The 25,716-nt window shown below is 38.9% G+C and overlaps 1 protein-coding gene across 1 annotated transcript in view; it reads left to right on the plus strand.

The window, feature by feature from the left end:
• Nucleotides 1–24,004, plus strand: part of qvr (protein quiver) — a 216,706-nt gene extending 192,702 nt beyond the window's left edge. Inside the window, exons 5-6 of the mRNA XM_053793079.2 lie at nt 2,320–2,626; nt 17,954–24,004. The gene's annotated coding sequence lies outside the window, so the exon portion shown is untranslated. The remainder of the gene's footprint in view (nt 1–2,319; nt 2,627–17,953) is intronic.
• Nucleotides 24,005–25,716: the final 1,712 nt, after the last annotated feature.

The following is a 25,716-nucleotide window of genomic DNA, read 5'->3' on the forward strand; positions in this document are numbered from 1 at the left end:
GTGGGTGGGTGTGTGGGTGGGTGTGGGTGGGTGTGTGGGTGGGTGTGTGGGTGTGTGTGTGTTTGGGTGTGTGTGTGTTTGGGTGGGTGTGTGTGGGTGTGTGTGGTGGTGTGTGGGTGGGTGTGTGGGTTGGTGTGTGTGGGTGTGTGTGGGTGTGTGGGGGTGTGTGGGTGTGTGGGGGTGTGTGGGTGGATGTGTGGGTGGGTGTGTGGGTGTGTGGGTGGGTGGGTGTGTGGGTGGGTGGGTGTGTGGGTGGGTGTGTGTGGGTGTGTGTGTGGGGGTGTGTGGGTGGGTGTGTGGGTGGGTGTGTGTGGGTGTGTGTGGGTGTGTGGGTGTGGGTGTGCGTGCGCACACTAGGCTACGCTACTCTTTTGAAGATTATAAAAAAAAAAATTTCACAATCAATTCCTTATTAATATGCACTAATATATACTATATAATATTAATTTCGTACACTTGTGTTTGTGTGTGTGTGTTTCCTAGCTTGTCGTTCTTTGAAAAAGAGGGGGGGGGGGGTCACGTTAACACTATTTGTTATTGTTGTTGTTTCACCGGTACTCTCCCGGCCCAGATCTCCGCACACTAGGCTACTTTACTTTTTGAAGATTATAGGATTATTTTTTCTCACTCGGTTCCTTATTAATATATACTAATGTTTATTATAACAATAATTACGGGTGCACACGTGTGTTTGTATGTGCGTACTTGTTTACTAGCTTGTCCCTCAGAAAAACGGGGGGGGGGGGTTCACTAGGCTACACAACTCTATCTAAATGATAATTTACTAACCACTATCTATCTCCTGGTACTGAAATAGGGAGAGAGAGATGGTATAGCATACAACCAGCAGGGCGAGACACTTGAGACTTTAGACACTAACCAAAATTAACCACAAATAGGCAAGTGATGTCGTCTGCACAACAATGGAGGTTCCTGCTGGTCGGCTGCTATCATCTCCTTCAATTTGTAACTCCTTCAGGAACTTTATCATGCATTCAAGTTTTTATTTTCTTTTTCTTTTAAGACTTGATATTCCCTCTTTTTTCTTTAGTACAGTATTATGGTCATAACAAGTCTGATGATGTTAGCTGCATTCACAACACCAACAGCTGGGGATTGACTAATTTTTCTTACTTTCAGTATTTACTTAATCACTCTTTTATGACCTTATCACTACACTGCTGCTATAATCAACCAACATATGTATTTGTTAATATTTCAGATCACACCGTTAACCCAATTAACTGTTTGGATCTTTTGTGTCAACACTGCGTCCAGTAGCCTAATCAGCTGACTGCTACCCTCCCTCACTCAAATTTCATTCAAATTTAAATTGTAAAATTCTTGATCCTATCACATTATTCGCACTCTTGAAAGCTATTACACTCTTGTAGGTATGTTCACTGATTCACTCACATACGATGACCGCTAATAATATCTTAGGACAGCCACTAGAACGCTAAATCCTGGGAGCACTATTCAGCGATACTGCTTCACGTGTGTGTGTGTAGGTGTGTATGTACACTCGTGTGTGTCTGTGCGTGCGCCCTCGTGTATGTGCGCGCTTGCTTGCATGTGTATGCGCGCTCGTGTGGGTGTATGACCCACACGTGGACGTGTCAGTGGCTCATTACTTTGTAATTTGTTCATGACTGTAACCATGTATAGGAGTGTAAATGGTTCATTACCTTTGTAACTTTCCATGATTGTGACCAGATCTACCTAGAGTTCATTACCTTCAGCTATCATAACTTGGGGGTCCAGTCCCTGGACCCATTATGTACCTCTGTAATCTTTTGACTACCGCCCACAGTATGGGTATGGGGTGCACAAGTTTATTCAGGTATACACAAATACCGTTACATAGATTATCATACATAGCAGCATTTGTGTAGAGGATTACCCAAAAAAGTCAGACAATGTGACTTATTTCTATTTGGGTTATCCTAGGTAATTTACACTTGTTATATAAAACAATTTAAAAAATTTAAACTTATGTAAGGGACCTGAATAAACTTAGTTAGCCTTTCACCAGCTCGTGAAGTTATCCCTACAATAACAAATTAAGGGCAATAACTAGAGAAAACGGAAAACAGTAGTGGCCTAGCTCAACAAAAGTAGCGAAAATGCATATACGTAATACATAATGTTTAGGGTAAAGATTACTCGACATGCCAACAAAGAACACAGACTGTCCACTCTTTATATTCATTAATCCAATCAGTGATACTGAGTTGTTGGCCACAAGTTAGAACTAGACCAGATAACTTACAGCAGGTAATTAATCCTAAATTTTAACATATCTTAATTTGTTCACAGGCAATGAGGCAGAACCACACAACAGCTCTACATCCTTTGTAAAATCAGGGAGGCCAAATTACTAGAAGCTCGTAATCTGAACTCTTTTTCAAGACACATTCTGATGAAGACTAGAACTAGCAGCTCTTGTCATGATGCAGGTATTTAGTAACAGGATTATTAAGAGTCGTGGTGGAAAGAGTGACGACTTCATATAATAGCCGTAGCCGAAGAATCGAAGACCTCACATAATGGTCGTAATAGCACCAGCAGCACCACCTGCGAGTCTCATGCATGGCTGTCTTCATGCATCACCCACTCCTCTCTGGTAATTCCTAATCTAGATTTGTTCTCGTCTAATGTACAACTTTTTTTCATTCGATGTATGTATATAACCTACTTATCGTGACTTATGTGGGTATGTAGCTCTCTTAACGATGATGAAATCTCAGGAGTACAGCTGTTAACACCACACTGATAAGCAACCTATCCTCTGTCTGGCCCATACTATGTACGTCTCACTATCATCCTATATTGCCTGAATATTAGCACTTTTCTACCCTTTACATGTGATGAGCTAAGGATCGTTTCACACGTCCGACTTCGCATGTGCTGACAAATGCTGTTACATCCACGCTTAGGTCCACACTTAGAATCTCCATGTTTACCCTGTCACCTCCACCCTTATCTTATGACTGTTTTTTACTTTCACCTTCACGTTTATTCTGTCACATCTGCACTTATCAAGTAACATTTATTCTATAACCTCCAGACGTGTCTTACAGCCTCTGTGTTAATATTGTTATCTAAGTGTTTACAATGTTACCTCTGGCTTTAACCTTTCACCTCCGTTGACTTCTCTGCAGCTGCATCCTTTTCAAGGACTTCAACACGTTACAGATGGATTATTTTCATAGCATTTACATGTGGTAAGCAATATTCTGGCTGGCGCACCTCTCAAGAGTTGACCGAGGTGATGTGCGACTTCCCTGCCAGAGTGTTACTTCACTGCCCACAACTATGTACTTCTTAGAGATGACCAAATGAAATGCTAGGACGTGTCTGGGTTTTAACGTTGCTTGTCAACAAACTCTGCTATGCCTATTAGGTTTGTGTGTATGTTGAGGTATTTTATGGATTATTTAAGAAGAGAATGTTCCCAAAAATCATTAAACTCGTACAGATTATAGTTAGAGCAGTTTGAAAATTATCACTTAAAAACTGATATAAGACTAGGAGTCGCCTTGTCACGCATTTCTTCTGATTTTGTGTTTTTTCATGCTAGAATCTGATTTTAAATTTCATCCGCCGTCTAATGTACATAAAAACACCTTACAAAATAACCATTTATTTTTAACATGTATTGCTATGTAGAGCTTCAAGCTCACATTACACAATGTAGTGCAATTTTTATTTCTTCACGTTCTTAAAGCTAACTTCGAACATTAGTTTGTGACACTTGACGGCACAGCAGCGTCAAAGGAACTCCTGCACTTTAAACATGTACTCAAACAGGTGCTTCAATATGTGCCCCCACACACACTTTAATATGTATCAAACCTAGCATGAGGCGCTCACCTCCCACGCACAGTGTGTAGTAGCTTATTTTAATTACATTGTATTCATTTTTTCAGTAGTGAATGGGAGCTCACACGCTTTAAACATGGTAGCTGCATTAGTAATAATAATAATAAAAGTAGCAATAGCAGCAACAATAGTAGTAACAGTACTAGTAAAATCATTGGCATATGTGCAGTGACTTGCTTTCCCTTCCTTCCCTCCTTTCGAAAAAAAAGTTTTCACGTACATGCTCTTTTAAACGCTTGGAAAGTCATTATGACATATTTAATATTAACACTGGATTAACAAACTGATACATTAGAACAGAGGAGAGGCAACAGACTCTTAAACTTGAAGTCACAGCTTGCAGTTAGAGGGCTAACAAAAATAAAGTTGAATCTAGTACGCGCGTGCTAGCTTGTAATAATATGTATCATTGTTTCCTAATAGTATTACTTAAATGGTGGTGATAAGGAAGCTTAATATAACCAACATATTCAAGGTATGGAAAATTAAAATTACCTGGATGAATCTCATTAGATACATACTAGTAATTTTATAAAAGTAACAAAGATAATTATTCTTTATCAAGGTTACAGAGCCATGTAGGAATTTTAGGACATCCTAGGTCGCAAAAAATGTCCTCCTTCGATACCTACTTCACTCGTATCTCAAGTCATTCTGGACCTATATTAATTTCAAATGAAATATACATCACCAGGAATTCTGGTACAACATTAATATAAATATGTGGACTGTATGTTAAATTTAATAACTGGCTACATATACATTGAAGGAAAATTTATAATAATAACACTCACCAATTTGTTTGGAGAATACTTAGTGCCATACACAAACCCCTGCCTGAAATATGAAGAAAATACTGGCCAGAATTTCAACATAAATATAGACATTACTCAACTGGGGTAATTTTATCCTGTTCCCATCTAATTACGGAGTCCTGTCCAGTCGCCTAATTCTCACGTTCTGCAGGACTGCAAATCCAACAATTTCGGCTCCTATTTGAGAGGTTTTAAACACAATTTAACCTCTAGAGCGACGAAAATTCTTTTGATTCTTCCTTACGTTTCTCTTGCTCAGTTCAAAAAACAATGGCGACGCCCCTTCCCCCAGCGACGCTCACCACACTCGCTGGTTCTTTATTTATTTACAAATTAATTTTTATTACCTACAATATATTCCATCAATTTACATACCAAATACACTGTATTTTTGGGAAATTTACAGTATTTTCCACACAAGGACTAAATGATCAATGTATTTGGGCCAAGAGCTTATATTATGAAAAAAAAATTAACTTCAGCATCAAAAGAAGATAAGAACTGTGAGTATAATACTTTAAATGGTGCCACTTAATTGTCTGTCATTTTTTACTAAACGAAATTATTACGACGACTAAAAAAGAAAGAATCTAGCGCATGTGGTTTTACATTAAACTTAACTAAGAAAGTTATTAAAACGTTCTACATTAACATAAAGAAACGTAATATTATCCTTTTTGCACGGTGAATGCAATATTTTTGTGTTTGAAATTTTAATAATCCTTAAATAATTCTGATTTGAAAAGGAAGAAAAACATAGTTTTTATAAAATAGTCCAATTTGAACTGGACAGTCAAACTAGATTATCATAACAGAAATACTTAAGTCGCAGATCATTCTACAATAAATCCCATTGTCACTGTGTAAACAAATTATTGTTTAAAGCAGAGAATCAATGTAACTGCTAACTGACGTATTTTTTTTATTTTTAATAAACATTCAATTAAATATGAATCAGCAAATAAAGTATCGATACAAATAAGGTAGATGTGAGCATCACCAGAGTAGCAGCAACAGCAGCAGGTTCCGTAGCTACACGAGTTTCCCTCCTCCCTTCCCCCGGACCATTAGGCTTGCTGCAGATTTTCTCGATACAGACAATTATTTTTTCTTAATTGAATGTTAATATGGAATATACGAAAAACTGATCCTGTAAAAAGCAATAAGTCATAGGAGATTTTTCACTGTGCTCTTAAATCCTCAACATCCAATTATATGCATTACCCTTATGCACTTCACGCATGATGGTTCCCCCTTATGTTTACCAACTTCACCCACTTCACGAATGATGGCGACCTTCATATATACAACTCTCACCCACTTCACGAATGATGGTGGCCCTTCATGTTTACAACCCTCACCCACTTCACGAATGATGGTGGCCCTTCATATTTACAACCCTCACCCACTTCACGAATGATGGTGGCCCTTTATGTTAACCAAACCTCACCCTCGTCACAAATGATAGTGGCCCCCTGATCATATTTATGCCTCACCTGCTATACTCATGATGTTAACCCCGATGATGTGACTCCCTCCTTCACACATGACCCAGCTATGTCAATGTGGATTAACCCTTGTGTTCCTCTTTCCTCTAGAGTACGTGTGTAGGCAGGGTGTGGCCAACACCTGAGTACGTGTGTAGGCAGGGTGTGACCACTACCCAAGTACGTGTGTAGGCAGGGTGTGACCACCACCCGAGAGTACCAGCAGCAGGAGGTCCAGTAGCTACGTGAGTCTCCCTCCTCCCTTCCCTCTGTCAGGCGTCACCAACATTCACCTGACACAAACGTCGAGGATCCTGGTGACGCCCCTGCCTGCTGAGGGAAGGAGGCTAAATGATGAACACTAGCTTGGCCTTTTTCTTATGTCTTCCTATTATATTTTGTAATATTCCATTTTGATTCTTGCTCACTAAGAAACAATGCATGTCCCTCCTTTCTCTTAGTGGGTAGATCTAGCCATTATTAATGCCGCTTTTATTAGCCTCCTCTATCACCGTGTCTTTCTAAGGAAAACGTGCTTGTAAATGATTAAGAATGAGCGAAAAACAGCATCGGCGTTTTGAAAGAAGTTAGTTTTGATATTTCAAGTACACTTAGACCTGGGAGATTACTTAACACTCTTGGAAATAAAAATAATTCAAAACACACATAAGAATAAGAAAAAAACAAAGTAACGAAAATAACCTTCTAGCACAAACAAGCATATAACAAAACTATTGCATCAGGTTAAAATAACCAGCATCAGTTAAAAATGCTAGTAAACTGACAATGTCAAAGACTCCCGTATGTTCCCTGAGGTACCTTCTGTCAGTCTGGTAATTATAAAAAACTGATTTAGGCAAAAAGAACAAAGCCGCTGGTAAACAGCTAAAATGGACTCCACGGTTTGCTGCACGTCATAAGTCGCATAGTGTCCACTGGGCCTGCCATTTCCCACAAACTTGTCTACATATATGATCCATGAAGTCACTGAGCCTGATCTAGAAGTCTGCTTCATAGTATGCTCGAAATAGTAGCCATTACTTCAGCATTCGCCTCTTATTTTCCCGAAATTGCTCCGGCACCAACTTCACCCCATGTCCTTGTACTACGTGTGGATATGGACAAACCACTCCCGAATCTTATGGGCCACAGGGTGAACAAAAACATACCGGGCCAGAGCCATCAAAGAGTATAGGAAATCAGTATACACTGAACTAGAATTTGATTAAACCAGTAATCAAGACAACACCTAGGCAGGTGTGCACAGAATACCTGCTTACTGACCTCACTATCAGATAGTTTTAATTTTCCGCCAAGATATATGCCAGCTGCAACACACTCAGATACCTGGTAGACACTTCCTCGTCAGGAGCTGTAACATACACAAGTATAGTGGACACTGTTACTTACCAGGATGAGTCCTTGATGACACCTGGTTCATGTATTCATTATCAGACTAAATATTCCAAGCATACTTGATAACTGATGAACTGGGGTGAATGCATTGCTCGTGGATACGACACTTTGACCAGCACTTCCACTTAATGACCTTCCACTTGCCCTATTACCAACACCGCTATTCTTTGATTAAGCCCTTACCTGCCTTGCACAAGTTATGGACTGCAGTCTATTTAATGAACAAAGCAAGACATGGGCTTTATCCCTCAGGTGTGATACCTGAGGGTTTGGGTGCCCTGGGTTCCTGGTGATATCAGGACAGGAAGCCAATTAACTTATGCCCTGCTTATAATAAGAACTGTCACTATATCCTAATGTCATTAAATCTATGTTTGGTGACGAAAAAAAAGGAACAATTCGTGACGCCATGAGCTCACTCTCAGAGTATGGATTCTGATTAAGGTCAAGTGTTACGCTTCTGACTGCGTAAGGTAAATAAAAGTCCTGGCTTCTAAGTGTAAAAAACCTGCCTAATCTAAAGACATTTAAATTATTACACATAAACCAACCTAGGGCCAGCTTGTACCTTCATATTAAGTGTGGAGTAAATAGTTATTAACAGGAAGGACAAAAACTAACATGTATAAAAATATAATATATTAATAGTATATTAATTTATACAACATACAATCTACTCACTACATACCAAAATCACCACACACCACTTCACCTTTACTCACTCACATTAGCTCACTAGCACACTGTTAGTGAGTAAAATAAAATATACATATAAATAAGAAGGCTTTATAACACCCCCTCCCCACATTCCTTTCCTGTCGGTTACTTAGCCTGCGGTCAAAACGTTATATGTACTCTCCAAAACACAGGCCCTTGCACACATTAGAGCCTGGAAGGAAAATCGTGAGAGCATAATAACAATAAAATAACCAATGGCCTAAACGTGGCCAAAAATACCACCCATAACTACTTGTTCCAGCAGCCGCTGTTCTCGTACTGACTAATCAACACACGTCTCTTGCTCCTGTCCAGTCGTTACTACTCTTCAGGACTAACACGCGTCCGGTTTCAGAACAAATCCAGGAGCGTTCTTTTTATACATAATTTTTTACAATACACTGCATAATATCCAGGAAATCACTATAATGAGTCATACATATTTAACTTAACCCCCACACCCTTACCCACAGGTCCCACTCTCATCACAGACTACTTAAAGACCCAGATCAACTATTACAGCACACAATAAATAGGACGATATCTTTCTACACAAGGAAATGCCACCAATTAACTGAAGTCTCTAGTGGAAGTCAAGATATCTGGCCACGTTGTGCCCGCTCCGAATCATCGTACGACTGCCTTCAGGGCATTCAAATTCGGCCTGCTCACCTTACACTGGCCGGTTCAACTCGTTACACTACTGCCAGACTGGTGGGAATGGTGAGAGTTAATCACTACTTTTAACATGTCAATGTCAGCCAATATGACACTCATCATACTCATTACTGACCTGAGACCCAAGTAAACAGTCTCAGTTAGCATTTGGCACATGACATCTTGTGGCACGAATATTTTCTCAAAGACAATTAGCAACACCGTAATCTCCCGTTTGCTTCACTTGGCAGAAAGGGAAGAAGCCGTTAGGATCCCGCTGCCTCCAGCAGGAGGGAAATAGTCATTACCATGGATATCTGGGAGAACAGACCATCTGAAGTTCAGATACCCACAACCAGAATAGACAGTGGTCTATGTCCGAGTCACCATTATCATCATTATAACAAGTTGGAGACCCATTTTTGGGGACACTAACATGGAAACAAGTCACTGTGGACTACAGAACAACGCTCCTGTCTAACAATGCCAACATTTTGAGCACACGATTCGTTTCTCTAAATTTTATTTCTGAACTGAATTTTCTATGTACGTACATACACTTGTTAATGTTTACCAATCATAACAACAGAATTAAAATTTTAAAAACTACCTAACGATGAAGTTTTTTATTTTGCGTAACAATGGCTCTGAGGTCCTTCATGGCAATGAAGGCTGAAAGACCAACGTTTTATTCATTAGTGAGCGTTGCTTTTTGCACGCTGTGCATTTTTTTATATTTTCGTTTGGGTGGGAGGATGGGTTGCTATTAACTCATTTTAATAGCTTTTCCTTATCCTCCCCTCCCTCTCTACCCCAACATAATTTTCAATGATGTAAGCAATACTCTCTAATGTATATTTCCTTTTTATCCCCTTCCCCTAACTACCCTCACATTCCGCGCCCTTTACTCTCCACCTCCTTCTATACTCTTTTCAGCGACAACTGAGACCGACTCTAGATATTTTTAGCGCACACACTATTCACAAACTCTTCACATTGTAGAACACTATTTCCAATACCCATCCTCTATAGATACATGTCCCCTTAATATTAGTGGTGGTTGATCTTGTCCTTAACATATTTCCATCTTTTACAAATCAACCTAAATCCATACTGACTCAACACACTGCCAAGACCCTTCCCAGGCACACGCGCAAAACACACACGGAAAGGATGGTATGGTAGTATGTCCGACGAGGACCCAGCAGAGAAGGGAGGGGAATTAGTAATTAGAAATCACTGCAGCTGAACCACAGACCAAAATGTAGGAGTTGAATGTGCAAATATTACCTCAAATAGGAAATGAAATGAAAGGTTGAAATAAAAGATAAAAGAAAACAAGCCTAGAGAGGATGAATGGGTGAAACTTAAAAGACTTAGAGATCAAAGAAGAAATAATAAGATTGAGAAAGGAATTTGAACAATGGAGATTGATGATACAGAGGCAGAGAACAGAAGGGAAAGGCAGAAAACGAGGTTTGCAGACATTCACAGGAAACGAGATTGTTCAAGAATATACAAAAGAAATCAGGAATACTGATGAGGACTGACAAGACTATGTGGGACGACTGGCAGAGAGGAAAAAGATCATTAATGACTTAAAGACTTCAAGATCCTGAAGGTGATTCAAACAACAGCAGGAGGGAAAACTGAACATTAAGCAAATCACAGAAAGCGTGAGAAGAGGGAACAAGTTTAGTGGCAATTTTATTCGATCAACATATACTACAAGAGCAAACGGCACCCAACCAAACTGGTACCGTCGTCCGACTCTTAGGGCAGAACAAAACCTCTGAGAAAAACAAGATATACCGTTCCGTTTACTTAGAAAGAACAGGAGCAAAGGGGTAATTACATGGAGAATGAATAAAAGGATAACCAAGAGGACAGAGTAGCTGGGAGACGAGGCCCAGACGATATGTTAATTTCCTCTTTCTCTGCTCCCTCGATAGGGATGGAAAGGAGAGAGGAAGATTAGTCACCACTAACGTCCACTTCCCATCCACCACAAAAATAATATTCCAGGGGTCCTCCCACGGTCACACCCTTTGATAATATCAGCCAAAATCCCTCGTGTTCACAACCACTTCGTAAACCCCCTTCATCTCCCCCAGTGCTGCTGATAATCCAACTGTCTTTTCCCAGAACATTATGACAAAAATTAAGAAAAAGCAGAAATATAGTGAGCAGATGCAGATGGGATAGTAAACAGAGAGAAATAAAGGAATGGCTGGTGACAGCAGACAGTACTGCAGAAGCAATATTAAACTAAAATAGTGATATTCCCAGCATGGTGTCAATTACATAAGGAACGAGGACGTGGAGGAGTGGCACTGTTGGTCAGGTACACGTAAAGCCTTGAGAAGCTGGATGGAATGTACAAGACTTACAAGTACAATCATGACTGGAGTACCTAGGGTAACACTAGTCGCGTTCTAAAATCCCAGTCTAACAGAAACAAACTGAAGTACGAAGATGACAAGGGTATAATAAAATTCATCGAGGATTTGGCAAGGTGAAATATATGACAAAGATTAAACTTATCACAAGAAAAGTTACTGAAAAACTGGGAAACATGTAGAGGACCATATACGCGATGACCTAATCTGGAGATGTCAATGGAGAACTTCTAGCAGCATGTAAAAGGAACGAAGAGAGGAGAGGGAAATGAACCAACAAATATATTATAAGAGACCCCTGGTGCTAAAAACCATGTAATTATGATGTTTAACTTCAGTGTGAGAGCGATAATATAGCACCGAAGGAGTGAAAATCACATCCTACTAGAAGAGAACTTTCCCAAACCAAGTACAGTGGGAAGAAATGGAATGAAATTCAATAACAAATCAGGTGGAGTAACTATCACGAAGTGTTAGGAATCGGAAGTGAAATTCGTATCACAAAATAAGCAGCAACGTGAGAAAAAAAAACCGTGTTTCGACCAGATATACAAGAGGATCTGTGTTTCAATCAGATATACTAGAGGACCTGTGTTTCAACCAGATATGCAAGAGGACTTTTTCGACCAGACAAGTAAAAAGTTGCCAAAACATCAAAACTACAGTCACGTGGAGAATAACAGCAGAGTTGCCAAGAACAAATATGCATGTTTGAAAAGTGAATACAAAATGAGAAATCAAAAGACCAAAACACAAACTGCTATACAGCCACCGGAAAAAAAAACTATCATACAGGACCAAGTAATGTTAAGAAAAAAAAGGAGAACATACTGAGAATGACAGTGAGGTCTGCGAGGAGGTAAGCACATGATCTGGGGAAGAGTTCACTGCAGCATCAGACACACCATACATAAAGAAACTTCTTCATATCATGCGAAGAAGTGAAGTAACTACTGAGTGAAGTGGATAAAGCAAGATATATGGGACATGATAATACATTTCCATGGAGTCTGAAAATGAGCAGACGTACTTAGAGAAGACCTTGCAAATGTTTGGAAGTGACAGCAGTGATGTATTACCAAAAAAAAAAAATGAAATGGTACTGAACTACAAACGTATCTCCTTGACATGCACATTTCTTAATGTAGCGGAGAAGTTAATTACAAGATGGGTGTAGTAACTAGAGAAATGGTTTAGAAAATAGTTCCGTCTGACGAACCTAGTGACATTCTAAAAGACGGCGACAAAAATAAAGAGGCTTCTACAATCCTGGCTTGTAAAGTATTCTGTACTGCATCACACCAGAGATTTATCTACAAACTAGAAGGGAGGGCAGAACTGACCCTAAATGGTTCTACACTGACTTGCGGAATAAACAATAATGGTCATTGAGAAGGTATCAGGTTTGGCAGATATGTGGACCAACCTCATGACACCAGTACTCTGCTTCCTGTACTCTTCCTCATATATAAACGACAAGGCAATAGAATTTTAAAAATACTTTTTGCTGTTTTCGGAGTAAGTAAATGAAACAAGGAGAAAATGTAGACATGGAAATGCTACAGAACTCCAAGACTAAGGGATATTATTTGTATAAATGACTACTGGAATTCAGTTCGGAGATGGTGCAAAAATTGATCAATAGATTAGCAGTTTTCAAATTTGAAGAGCGCTTAGAACACGTAAATTTCTCAGCACCCTTGACAATTGTAGATGAATGGTTCAAAGAACCGACATGTTAAATTAGACACATGTGCAACTCTTGGGTATCTTTATTGAGGAAACGTTTCGCCACACAGTGGCTTCATCAGTCCATACAAAGGATAAACTTGAACAGGACATAAAAAAAGTTAACACAAAATAAAGAACTACCATGAATAACACAACATAAATACTATCAGTTATTTAAAATAACCAAAATTTGTTATGTCTCATTAAACTGTCAATGCAAAGAAACGCCTATAAGCATCCTGGTAAGTATAAAAAAAAAAAACAATGGAAGCAAAAATGGCTAACAGTTAAAATGTATTCTTCAGTTAGCACCTGTAAACATGTAGCTATGAGCAAAATTGGTGAGCCCGATCCTCAATCGACAGTAACTATTCTTGTTGAAGAAGGCGGGCCAAACACTCGCGTCCTGCTGAACCTATATTTAACTTGCTTCTATATAGCGAAAAAGAAAGAGACTACAAATCTGGAACAGGAAGTACCTTGGGGTAAGTATAGTAGCTAGCATATCGCCAGGGGTGCAACTCAACCAAAATAACTAGCAGCTTATGCATGCCTATGAGCTCTTAGAAGGGCAAAAATACTTATATACTAGACTTTCTTGAAGTATGAACACCTCTATGGAACCCACACCAGATCAAGCGTGAAACAAAATTGAAAACTTTGCAACCTGACTGGTCCCGGGGCTGAGAAGGCTAACCTACAGGAAGCTAAAAAGAACACAATCTGATGACCTTAGTGGTCATGAGATTCAGTCATCCTTCAGTTATCTTAAAGAAAATATTAACTATTCACTCCAGTGTACAAACACGCAAAAATACATCCTGCATGTAGATAAAATATCATAAGTTTAATCAGGTACAGGTACACATGAAGACAGTTACGTAAATTATCATACATAGCAGCATGTGTGTAGATTACCTAGGCTGATCCAGGAAAATCTGACAAAAATGACTTATTTCCATTGGGTTTTTTTGTAATAACTTATTTAAACAATAAAGAGAGAGATACTAGGAATACGGTAAAGTGAGTTACTTACATTAACATTAAAGATAGGTTGATACAGATCAGGGCAGCCACGCAATGCTGTTAAATAAATTTTAATTTAAAAGTAAGGATGAATGAGAGCAGCTGTGAACGGAAGTGTGATGGAGAATATTTTCAATAATAAAGTCACCCTTACAAATTCTTTATTTCTAGATGCAGTTTTTTTTCTATTTCAGAATAATAATACAGAGATGAAATTAATTTTAAAATTTCAAAAGTGTGCATGCAGATGAACCTGAGAAAATTATACCAATGTACCTGAGAACCCATGTAACCAGGATTTCCTTCCCCCTCCACCTTTTCTTGACATTTTACAATTTGTCTTTAATTATATATATGTACGTACTCGCCTAGTTATGGTTGCAGGGGTCGAGTCATAGCTCCTGGCCCCGTCTCTTCACTGGCCGCTACTGGGTTACTCTCCCTGAACCATGAGGTTTATCATACCTCTTCTTAAAGCTATGAATGGATCCTGCCTCCACTACATCGCTTCCCAAACTATTCCGCTTCCTGACAACTCTGACTGAAGAAATACTTCCTAACATCCCTGTGATTCATCTGCGTCTTCAACTTCCAACCCCTTGTTGCTGTTTCCCATCTCTGGAACATTCTCTGTCCACCTTGTCAATTCCTCTCAGTATTTTATATGTCATTATCATGTCTCCCCTATCTCTCCTGTCCTCCAGTGTCGTCAGGTCGACTTCCCTTAACCTCTCCCCGTAGGACATACCCCTTAGCTCTGGGACTAGTCCTGTTGCAAACCTTTGTACGTACTTTCTCTAGTTTCTTTACGTGTTTGGCTAATGTGGGTTCCAAACTGGTGCCGCATACTCAAATATGGGCCTAACGTACACAGTGTACAGGGTCCTGAACGATTCCTTATTAAGATGGCGGAATGCTGTTCTTAGGTTTGCTAGGCGCCCATATGCTGCAGCAGTTATTTGGTTGATGTGCGCCTCAGATGTGCCTGGTGTTATACTCACCCCAGAATAGTTTTCCTTGAGTGAGGTTTGTAGTCTCTGGCCCCCCTAGACTGTACTCCGTCTGCGGTCTTCTTTGTCCTTCCCCAATCTTCATGACTTTACACTTGGTGGGGTTGAACTTCAGGAGCCAATTGCTGGACCAGGTCTGCAGCCTGTCCAGATCCCTTTGTAGTTGTGCCTGGTCCTCGTCCGATTGAATTCTCATCAACTTTACATCATCTGCAAACAGGGACACTTCGGAGTCTATTCCTTCCCTCATGTCGTTCACGAATACCAGAAACAGCACCGGTCATAGGACTGACCCCTATGGAACCTCACTCGTCACAGGCGTCCACTCTGACACCTCGCCTAGTACCATGACTCGCTGCTGTCTTCCTGGCAGGTATTCCCTGATCCATTTTAGTGCCTTCCCTGTTATCCTTGTGTGTGTGTGTGTGTGTGTGTGTGTGTGTGTGTGTGTGTGTGTGTGTGTGTGTGTGTGTGTGTGTGTGTGTCAGTCATAACCCGCAGGGGGTCATAAAGAGAGATGTCTACAGGAGGAAGTTGGTGTCTCACTATAATAAGAGTTGGGTATAAAGAGAAACAGATCGACCGACAGACTCAGTAGAAAAAATAGAAAAATGCTCTGTCACTTTCAGTCAAAACGGGAAAAGGTGCTAACTTCCCCCAGAGATCATCCCATGACTCTGGAAGCAGCACCAGGATGGCTCACAGAAAATTAACAAAGCAAGGCTTAAAAAAAAAAAAAGCCTATTAGGTTGTGAGTACCAGAGGTGATAGCAAGATTCTTCTAGTAATGGGCGAAGGCAAACCAGAAAGAATGCAGATTTATACAACTTCTGCCAACACTCCTGGAAGTCAGCTAGCTACCAAACGTACCACCAGCTAGTATATGTCAACAAATGAACCACGGAACGGGTAGCATTTAAAACCATGGCGAGTGAGTCCTAAAACTTCAGGTCAGTGCGTAAAGCACTCTGACTCACGAAATCGTAATGACAATTGCAAACGTGACGGTCTGTAATTTTGAGACTCTCTGATCGCGGGTTCTATCCCCACCCGTGGTATGTTTTGTTTCACTCGGTTTGGTCTGTTGGAAATCGTGTTATAACGATTTTGAGAGTCAATCAATGGTTATCATAAGCATAATTTTTAAAGGGGTGGACTGGTAAGCCAGCTAAAAGCCTCGGTCAAATGACCAAAAGCTCCAGCTGCGGGTTATCATATGAAATAAGACTCGTATAGGGAAACACTTGTCCTGTTTCCTGATAAACCTTACCTAACCTAACCGTACCACCAGCTGAGCTGTTTCCCATAATACCTACCTGACATCCCATCTTCTTTAAGTGTTGTAGAACACTTCAGCACTGTTACTGCCTGGAGAAACAAGAGAGTAACAGAATGCGACTTACTATAAACATCTGGAACCAAATTTTATGACTGGGGAGACGTCCCCGCTATGAATTGACAGCAAGAGAGGAAGAGTTACTAAATTCTTAGTAGAACAAAGCTGCTGAAACTTTGTCACTACGAGAACGTTATTCAGCGTTGATGGAGAAGGTAAGAGTAATTTGACTTGAAATGGTTTTAGTAGAGTCGTTAAAAATTATATTGGGGGGGGGGGTGGAAGGAAGCGAAGGTTAAGTAAATGCATCCAAAACGGAGAAGTTAACATAAGTGGAGTTGATAACGCCCAGATTTACCTACTGCTATTACTTACTACTACTACTACTACTATGCTGCTGCTGGAAACATAGCACAGTTGGTGATCGTGCAAACTCCTGCATAACCACACTTAGCATCTTTGCCTGTGTGGTAGCTAGCAACCTCCGTAGTCTTTCCCGTGCCCTGGAGCGAGCCACTATTGCACCTCCTTGTGTCTTCTGCTTACCCAGGATTTTCACTTGTGTTTTCCCTCTTTTCAATTTCATTTTTTATGATGTTGCTTTTTTCTGTTGGCTATTTTAAATTAGATTGTTTTAGTCACCGTGCTTGTTCATATGTGCTATTTTGTCACTCTCTCTCTATCCACATTACTCTTTCACCCACCTCCCCTTCCATCACTTTCCTTTTCCTTCCTTCCCTCAGTTCATTCCTGCTTCCTTCCCTCTCTTTCCCACTTTTTTCTTCTATCCCTCTCTCTCCCTCTGCCTTTATCTACCTCCCTTTCTCGGTCTGTACCCACCCGTTTTGTACTTCCTCACATAAGTTTTCCCCCTCGAGCCACTAACAAGTTTCTGCATGTACTTGTGTTCTGCCATGTTACAGAGTACTAGAGCGCACCTCCCGAGTCATACCCCTCGTCTGAGTTTCACATTTACGTGCTCTTTATTTTTTTTTCTCCCTATATTACAAGAAAGTAATAAGATTTTGTTGCGATTCTCCTGTTACTTGGTGGTTTGGTGTTGCTCCCAGCCTTGACTTACATCACACCGGCCACAGTTTGTATACCAGCGTCTTTATTCAGTTATGCGATATTTTATTATTATATTGCTTGAGAGATATATTCCTCTGCACTGGAAATCATCATCTCAGTATGCTGAAAATTTCTGTAATTTATAAGACTTTAGTGTGAATATTTCTATTAGTGTGTATGATTTATCTTTATTTTCCGCTAATTATTGTCAGTCTTATTGTGATTAATTTTGTTATACGTGTAAGCTGTGTAAGAGTACTTGTATTGTTTTCGACAAGTATATTTGTATTGTGTACGTGCTGTGTTGAGCGTATTGCGAGTGTTCTGCTGCTCGCAGGGGCTCATTTATATATGTGTTCTTGTCATCTTTTCCGATTTCTAATTGATGTTTTCTTTCCTGCAGTGCTGAGCTCCAGGGTGGGTGCCCCCTCCCTCCTCTTCACCAGTCTTCTTACCGACTCTCTCTCATTACTCTTCTCCAAAGCTAAGACAAGTTGTTCTCATCGTTGCTAAATAAAGAGTTTGGTTCATGAACTGTCTAGCTGAGCGTTAGTGTTTATGACTCTTATATTTAGTTATTAGGAAGTATACAGAACTTTTCCCATTGTCTGCCAACTTAATTTTGCTGAGGTAAAATGATAATTTTTCTCACGAACTTGCATTGCCTGTCGTCTAAACAGCTGCGTATCTAAATAAGTTTACCTTTGTAAAATGAAAATGAACCACCACCACTCATTGGTTAACTCTTGTAAAACGATATTCACCGTATGCATTACGAGAGCGCTTGTACAAGATTTGTTCATGAACTCAACTGAAACACATTAAAGAATGATCTTGTTTCAGTGTCTGTCCAAATAGCCAATAAAAAAGAAAACAATTTCCCTTGGTGAGCCATGTAGGTGGATTCGTATCCATGTGCAATTCACATAAAAGGTTTGTTTTCATGCTTTTCTTTTACAAACTGACAAAATTTCTCTCTTCACATTTTCTGATTTTCTTCTGTTCGCCCATTCGTTGATGAGATTTTAATGTACGTTGATTCCCCTGCAGAGCTAAGAGAACCTGGGGCACCAGTAGGAACAGCAGAGATGGCGGAGGCAGCAGCTGCAACAGCAGAGATGGCAAAGGCAGTAACAATAAAGTCCGTAGGCAACAGCAATGGTAGAGACAACCAGATTAAGACTTCAAGAGCGACACATGGCAAGCGCCAGGGTGGTCCTGGAAGGGCACTATCCTTCCCTCTGCCTTCGATGTCTCTGACGATCACCACGGGAACTCCATATAGTATTCTTAAAAGACTAATTTTGTTGAATTAACCGTCTTCGACTAGTTGTTAAATTAGTTATTTAGAAGTAACCAGCTTGAGAGAAAACTCATATTTAGAGGAATATCATTGAGAAGACCGGAATGTGAACACATCGATTAATTAGAGCCTTCTTGATTAGCGAAAAAAAGTATTAAATTTTAGTTTATACAATATATATGCATATACTTTGCAAACACAGTGTAACTGAAAACAAAGTTTGTATGGTCTGTATCAGGATGAACCCTAACTAGTGAATGGTTAGTTCTGTTTTTTTTTTTACTCAATGACTTGTAAATAGGAAGTCAGGGCAGTTTTTGGAGGTTCTTGTAAATAGGAAGTCAGGGAAGTTTTTGGAGGCTCTATGTAGAAGGCATCAATGTAACATTGGCTGTGTACGTTGTGCAATTCTGCATTATGAGATGCAGAGTACTGCATTAATGACTTTAAACAATTGTTTTAGTTTTGTTGCATATTGTTCGAAATTTATAGTATTGTAAACTGTTTATTGTTGTTTTATGGCGGCTGAGAGATTTATGAGAATGTTTATACCATGTATATATAAATCATGAGTTGACTTACTATACTGTTTAAATTTTATTATGTTACATGTATACTATATGGTATTTTAAATATAGGTGCTATTATTTGTGTAGTAACTGATAATACAAACAATTGTTCCTATATATCTAATATCTACAAATTATATATCACATGCTGCATATAAATGCACGAAACACGTTTTTATATATGATTCATTTATTCCACTGGCATTTAATCTCAGCGGATTGGCTTTACAATTTCCAACACTGATGGCCGTGTTTGTTGCCACATTGCGTGTTTCAGGTCTCTCCCACCAAACTAGGCTAAGCAACAGGGTATATTATCACCCACACTTCCCTGTACCTAACACCATAAAAACTATGTATGACAAACTAGGATTTAACAAGTTAGATAACAACGAATAGTAATCAGGATATTCCTACTTCATACTGACACTAGTTGGACAGTAATCTTGAAAATATTTCCTAGTTTTACGTACTGCATTTTGTGTTGTTATGATAGACGTCTTTGAGTGAAATCTTAGTGATCTCCGAAATTTGGCGTTGTTATATAATTATAATGTTCATAGTGGAAGTTTTGCAATACTGCATGACAAATAATTGCGTGCCTATATTGCCGCAATTGAACAATCATATATATTCCAATTTTCCCTCCATTTCAAGATATTGTATTTCTTAAAGAATCGAAGTCTGTTTTAATTAATTACCTACCTTGGACTAGTTGGTTAAATCACTGTTCGCTTATTAAATAACGTGTACTATTTTGTTATAATTATAACGTAGCTGTCTCTTTCATTTTATACCATAGTGATTTTAGAATCTTGAGACCGTGAATAGGAGTTTAACCGACCAGTCTTCCAAGGGCGTGAATGTGTTTTTCAGACTGTCTCGACTGTGACAAGATCAACCAGTTTAGGCCTGATACAAGCAATATACATGTTTTGCGCAGATTGGCGTAGAGTAAATTAACCACAGTTTAGTTATAATTGATGTGATAATCTCAGAGTCGATACCAGTCTGATGTTACCTGCCCGTTTTAGAAGGTATGGATGCAGCCTAGCAGACTTTTTAATACATATAAAGTGTACATATCTAATGCAAGAGTGGGACGTAGCGTGTCCTGGAGCAAGATTTTTAATAGTTAATGGAATAGTTACATTTGTTTCAGTGTACAGCGCCACACGTCTTGCCCTTCAACGAAGCATTTTTTTAAGTTAGAAGGATTTAGCTATGCGTCATTCACTGTCGTATGTTACATGACAATTTCATTATATTGTCAATTTGATTAATACCTATCCATATCATTTTTACCACAACAATATTTAGGGACTGTTTATTTTCACTTGCATCGCTGTAACGTTTCCAACTTGATCGTTCACAACCAAACTGACATGTAAGCATAGGCCAGTTTCGCAATATATATATATATATATATATATATATATATATATATATATATATATATATATATATATATATATATATATATATATATATATATATATTATACATTTGGCTCACAATTGAGCAGCAACTTTAAAATCCATGGTTCGAAATTATGAACTTTCAAGAGAATTTGCCTTAGATATTCATTACAAAAAGTTACACTATTGTGATAATGTACGAAAAGATGCCTCTAAATTAAAATTTTGAACTAGGTTTTACTCTAATATATAAATTCTGATATAGGGATTTACATTTCTGACTCTGGGGCCTTAACGTGTCTGCAAATGTTTTGAAACTTTTTGAAAATTGGCAGCAACACAAATGTAATAAATAAAAAAGTACATTATGGCAAATCTTTAGTTAAAAATCCCTGAAGAATGTTACTGATTGGTCTGCCCCCCAAAACGGCAGAAACAATTTTAAATACACGAGTGAAATACATAAAGTAAGGGGAATATGATGATAATATTGAAGCCATTAGCGAAGGTGATGACTGTCAGGGAAGTTTGATCTTGATATATGATAAGTGAAAACCATCTCTGTCGTCCACACACACACACACACACACACACCTTCCCACCCCTACCCACACCAACACACCTACCCACACCCCCAACCCCCCACCTACATACACTCATACCCCCACCCACACCCTTACCTCACACACGCCCATACCCACACACGCACGCACCCACACGCACGCACCCCCACACACAGGTAAAAAGTCTATGTAAGAGAATAAGGTGTTTATACATGCCTTGTATAAACGCCAGTGATAGCCTACTCATTGGAAAACCATATTTAAATCAGAACCAATATCAGGATTTGCGAGTTTCTGCATTTTTATTCACACATTTTCCAGATCTTAATTATCCATTTATTCATTAAATAAACAATGGTTGTGTGCGCGCGCGCGTGCCGAATAGGTAAAATTTATCAATTAGCAAGAACTCGTTTAACATTAAGTCCTTTCTAAAATTTTCTCTTATACGTTTAAAGATATATTTTTTTTCATTTATGTTAATGTAAAATTAATAATTTTGCACAAAAAGAACCTTAAAAAACTCGCCTAACCTTATTATAACAAGCGCAATTTAATTTAGCCTAATCCAACTAAGTATACATCCTTACCATGACAGTCGTCAACACTAGATCCCTTTACCTATAGGACAAATGTTTCCTTCCTCGCACTCCGAGTATTTCAGCATTTTGAACCATCAGTTCCCCTCGCTGCAGTAAATTCTCCCAGACTTGTTTCGTTACAGTTACATATATTTCATGTACAGGTCTCCTATCTGCCAAATTATGTAGTTGCACACATTTACACTTACAAATAAATGTCTACCTCTTACAAACTTCCATGGATACAAACACCTGCACTTAAAATACGGCAGGAGGTCCCCACCTTATGTTCCGTAATTACAAAGAATCGCATTTGCAAACACGATACTAAGGAACCAGTGAAATTTTCACAACTACTAAGCTGCATTACATGTATATGTGAAACATTACTGTATCCATTCTGTTCTCCATAAAATGGCTTGTTTCTGCCTTGATTAGCCAATGGAATGTATTCGTTTTTAAACTGAATCTAGGACACAACAGTAGTAAATTTAGAGGTACAAGGGGGCCCTAACTGGAACATTTAGATGGCCCTTCGAAGCTGTCAGCTACTGCGCTAGGGGAAATTAAATTTTAACATCAGAGCCAGACATAAAACTGATTGTACGACTGCCGCCGCTGGCCCGCTTGCAGCATGATGTACAAACTTTTTTTTTTCAGAAATAAATATTGAAATACGAGAACTGAAAAATTTGAGTTTGGATTACAAAATCGAAATAGCTTGTATAAAATGCATATAAATATTTATGGTTGCTCTGGCACAGACCCTGCGCAAGCGACCACAAACTCATTCGTTAAAAATACGGGCGTGACTCACGAAGGGTTAAAAAGACTAATTTCGGGGGTCATCAGTAGTCGGGGCCCTTTAGTTCCCTTATTGGTAAATTAACCAATGGAACAAAACTAGTTTACTTGAAACTAGAAAACGACCTCGTTCTTTAGCTGACAACAGGAACACATCTCTTATCTAAGGTGAAAAGTGAAACTAGGAACACAAGTCGTTTGTAACTTGAAAAACTAGGAATGCAACTGGTCGTCTGTTAAGTTAAAAAACTGGGATTGCAACTCTTACATAATTTGGGACCTTCCTTACGCAACTATAACTTACACGTGAGCACAGACAGGGCTGGGAAAAACAAGTAAACTAGCTTGAAGACACTTAAGAGGCGCGTGAGTTTCCCTGTCTCCTAATATATTTATTTTTTTCCCCTATAATCTACCTTGTCCATAATTACTATCGTATTTGCTTTGTCTACTCTTGTAAGGTGAAGTCCAGGATCTTTCCGTAATTCATGGTATAACTTAACAAATCTTTGTGGACAACTGTGTTGCAGAGGTCTGAGTCTTGCTGAGATAGTAATTGTGGACAAGGTAGATTATTGGAAAAAAAATAACATATTAGAAGACGGGGGAACTTACGAGCCTCTTAAGCATTAGCATGGTCACAAGAAACAGACGATACCTTAAAAATTTTGTAATTTAGCCCTTTTGAAAGTGAATGATATACCAAGCTCTTTCGTGATATCCTACAAGAATCAATCACATCTTAAGAATCATCACATTCTCAATGAACAACTGCTTCTTGAAAGAGTGATTAACAAGTTTACTTATATTCACAAAAAATTAAGCTCATTTGGGTCATTCAATGAAGCAAGTTGATTGAGAGATCTAGAATACACGAAGTGTAATTTCCTTTCAAAGCTTTTAAATTGCACGATAATAAACATACGCAGGTATTATATGGAATGGTTGCTGTGTATCTGTACGTATGTGTGCATGCGTGTGCGTGCATGCGTGTGCATGCATATGTGTATGTATGCATGTGTGTGTGATTGCTTGTGTGTAAATGTGTGCACGTGTGTGTGTGTGCACATGTATGCATATATATCTGTACATGAATATGTATGTATATGTATGCATATATGGAATGCTTATCAAAGCCGCAGCGCAAAACCCATATAATAATTGTCATGGTTTGTTATTCTGCTTTTGTGATTTTAATAAATTTTTTATACACTGATTTTTTCTTTATTGTTAACCTTTATGTATGGTGGTAATTAGGCTAATAGACCCTGTGATGTGAAGGGCCCTTGTTATAAGGGAATGGAGCTAACCTCCCCATCCTTGAATCTGCATTGACATTTTCCTTGCCAAATCTGTAAATTAAATTAGTTACATGCAGACAATAAAGTCCAACGCTGCAACCTGCCATTTGCATGGAATGGGATCTGTTCTAGCAACAAAGTTTCTAACAAGAAATATCGATACTTCTTAGCAGAAAGTACTAAGGCTAACTCTTCTTCGTCCAGCTGTGAATAATTCAGTTCAGCTGGATTAAGTTTCTTACTAGCAAAGTACTATACATGGTCTCTGACCATCAACTACCAGCAAATATGCACACTAATGTCTCCAGGAAAAGCATCAACCTCAATTATCTATGAATACTCCCTTGTAAAACTTGTCAAAACAGCTGAATGTAACCATTCATCCTTTATACTGTGAACAGCATTCTCTTTTTCTTCAGCAAATCATGAAATGGTGATATTATAGAAATTTTTAAGAAATTTACAATATGTAACCGTGCTTATAAAGGACTGAACATACCCTACCAACTTAATAGACAGCAAATTCAAAACTGCTTCTACCGTCTTAGGCCTAATACCTTCCCCAGAAATGTGATACCCAAAATAACTGCACAAATCTTCAAGACACATTTATTCGTATTAATTACATTATGATTCTTCACAGACTTTAAAAGCCCATTATTTGTACTCCTCAAAATCGCAGGCTTTTTCATCTACCGGTATTTGCAAATAAGCATTAGGCAACCTAATTTTTCAAATAATCGTGCCGTCATCCACCACAGACAACTCTTCCATTCTGGGTAATGGATATTGGTAACAATGAATATTCTTGATCATATATTTGAAGCCCCACAAATCCTCATACTTTTGGAGTCGTCGTCTAAAACTGGCACAATAGACTATGTCCAGTTACTTGGAGAGAGATTCAATAACTCCCTTAACTAATAATTTGTCGGAGGCTATTTCAATCATTTATTTCTAATAAAAAGCAACAGGTCGAGCTTTAACAAATTTGGAAATAGCATCATTTTTTAAAAGAATTGTTGCTACAATGCTTGAGATAGGTTTACTGGAATCTACAGAAAAGTTGGCAGCGCAAAGATCATTAATTTTAGAAGACTCGTCTAGTCCAGATAGAAGCCTACCTTATGTATAACATTTTTTTCACACAAGTTCCTGTTAACAACCGTTACATACAACAGTTGTGACACTCCTACATCACTGTAGCGTACTGCTACCACAGCCTTGCCCAACAATTCTGCATAATTGCAGCAATGATTTTGCCTACTCTTTGGCAATGCTGCAGCGGAAGCCCCACTATCAATCATAAAATGGACCAGTTTCCTGTTTAACACAAAATAACAATGTTCAGCCTTCACCGCAAATACATTATCTTTTAACACAAATAATTATTTTCCACTGAACTGTTATCCTCCACCACCTTAACTGTGCTTTTGACAGTGAACCTACTTGACTGTCCTTTTGTCTCCTTGACCTCTCGCACCACTAGCCTTGCCACACACTTCCTAGAACTATTGAACACTTTCGATATCTCAAATGTTCCTTTTTATTACACAAACTGTACGCCAACTCTTTAAATCTGCAGTGTACACTATTTTGAGAACCCATAATGTTTATACTTTTCTCT

The sequence above is a fragment of the Cherax quadricarinatus genome, chromosome 74, assembly GCF_038502225.1.
Source record: "Cherax quadricarinatus isolate ZL_2023a chromosome 74, ASM3850222v1, whole genome shotgun sequence".
In the NCBI taxonomy this organism is placed as follows: Eukaryota; Metazoa; Arthropoda; class Malacostraca; order Decapoda; family Parastacidae; genus Cherax; species Cherax quadricarinatus.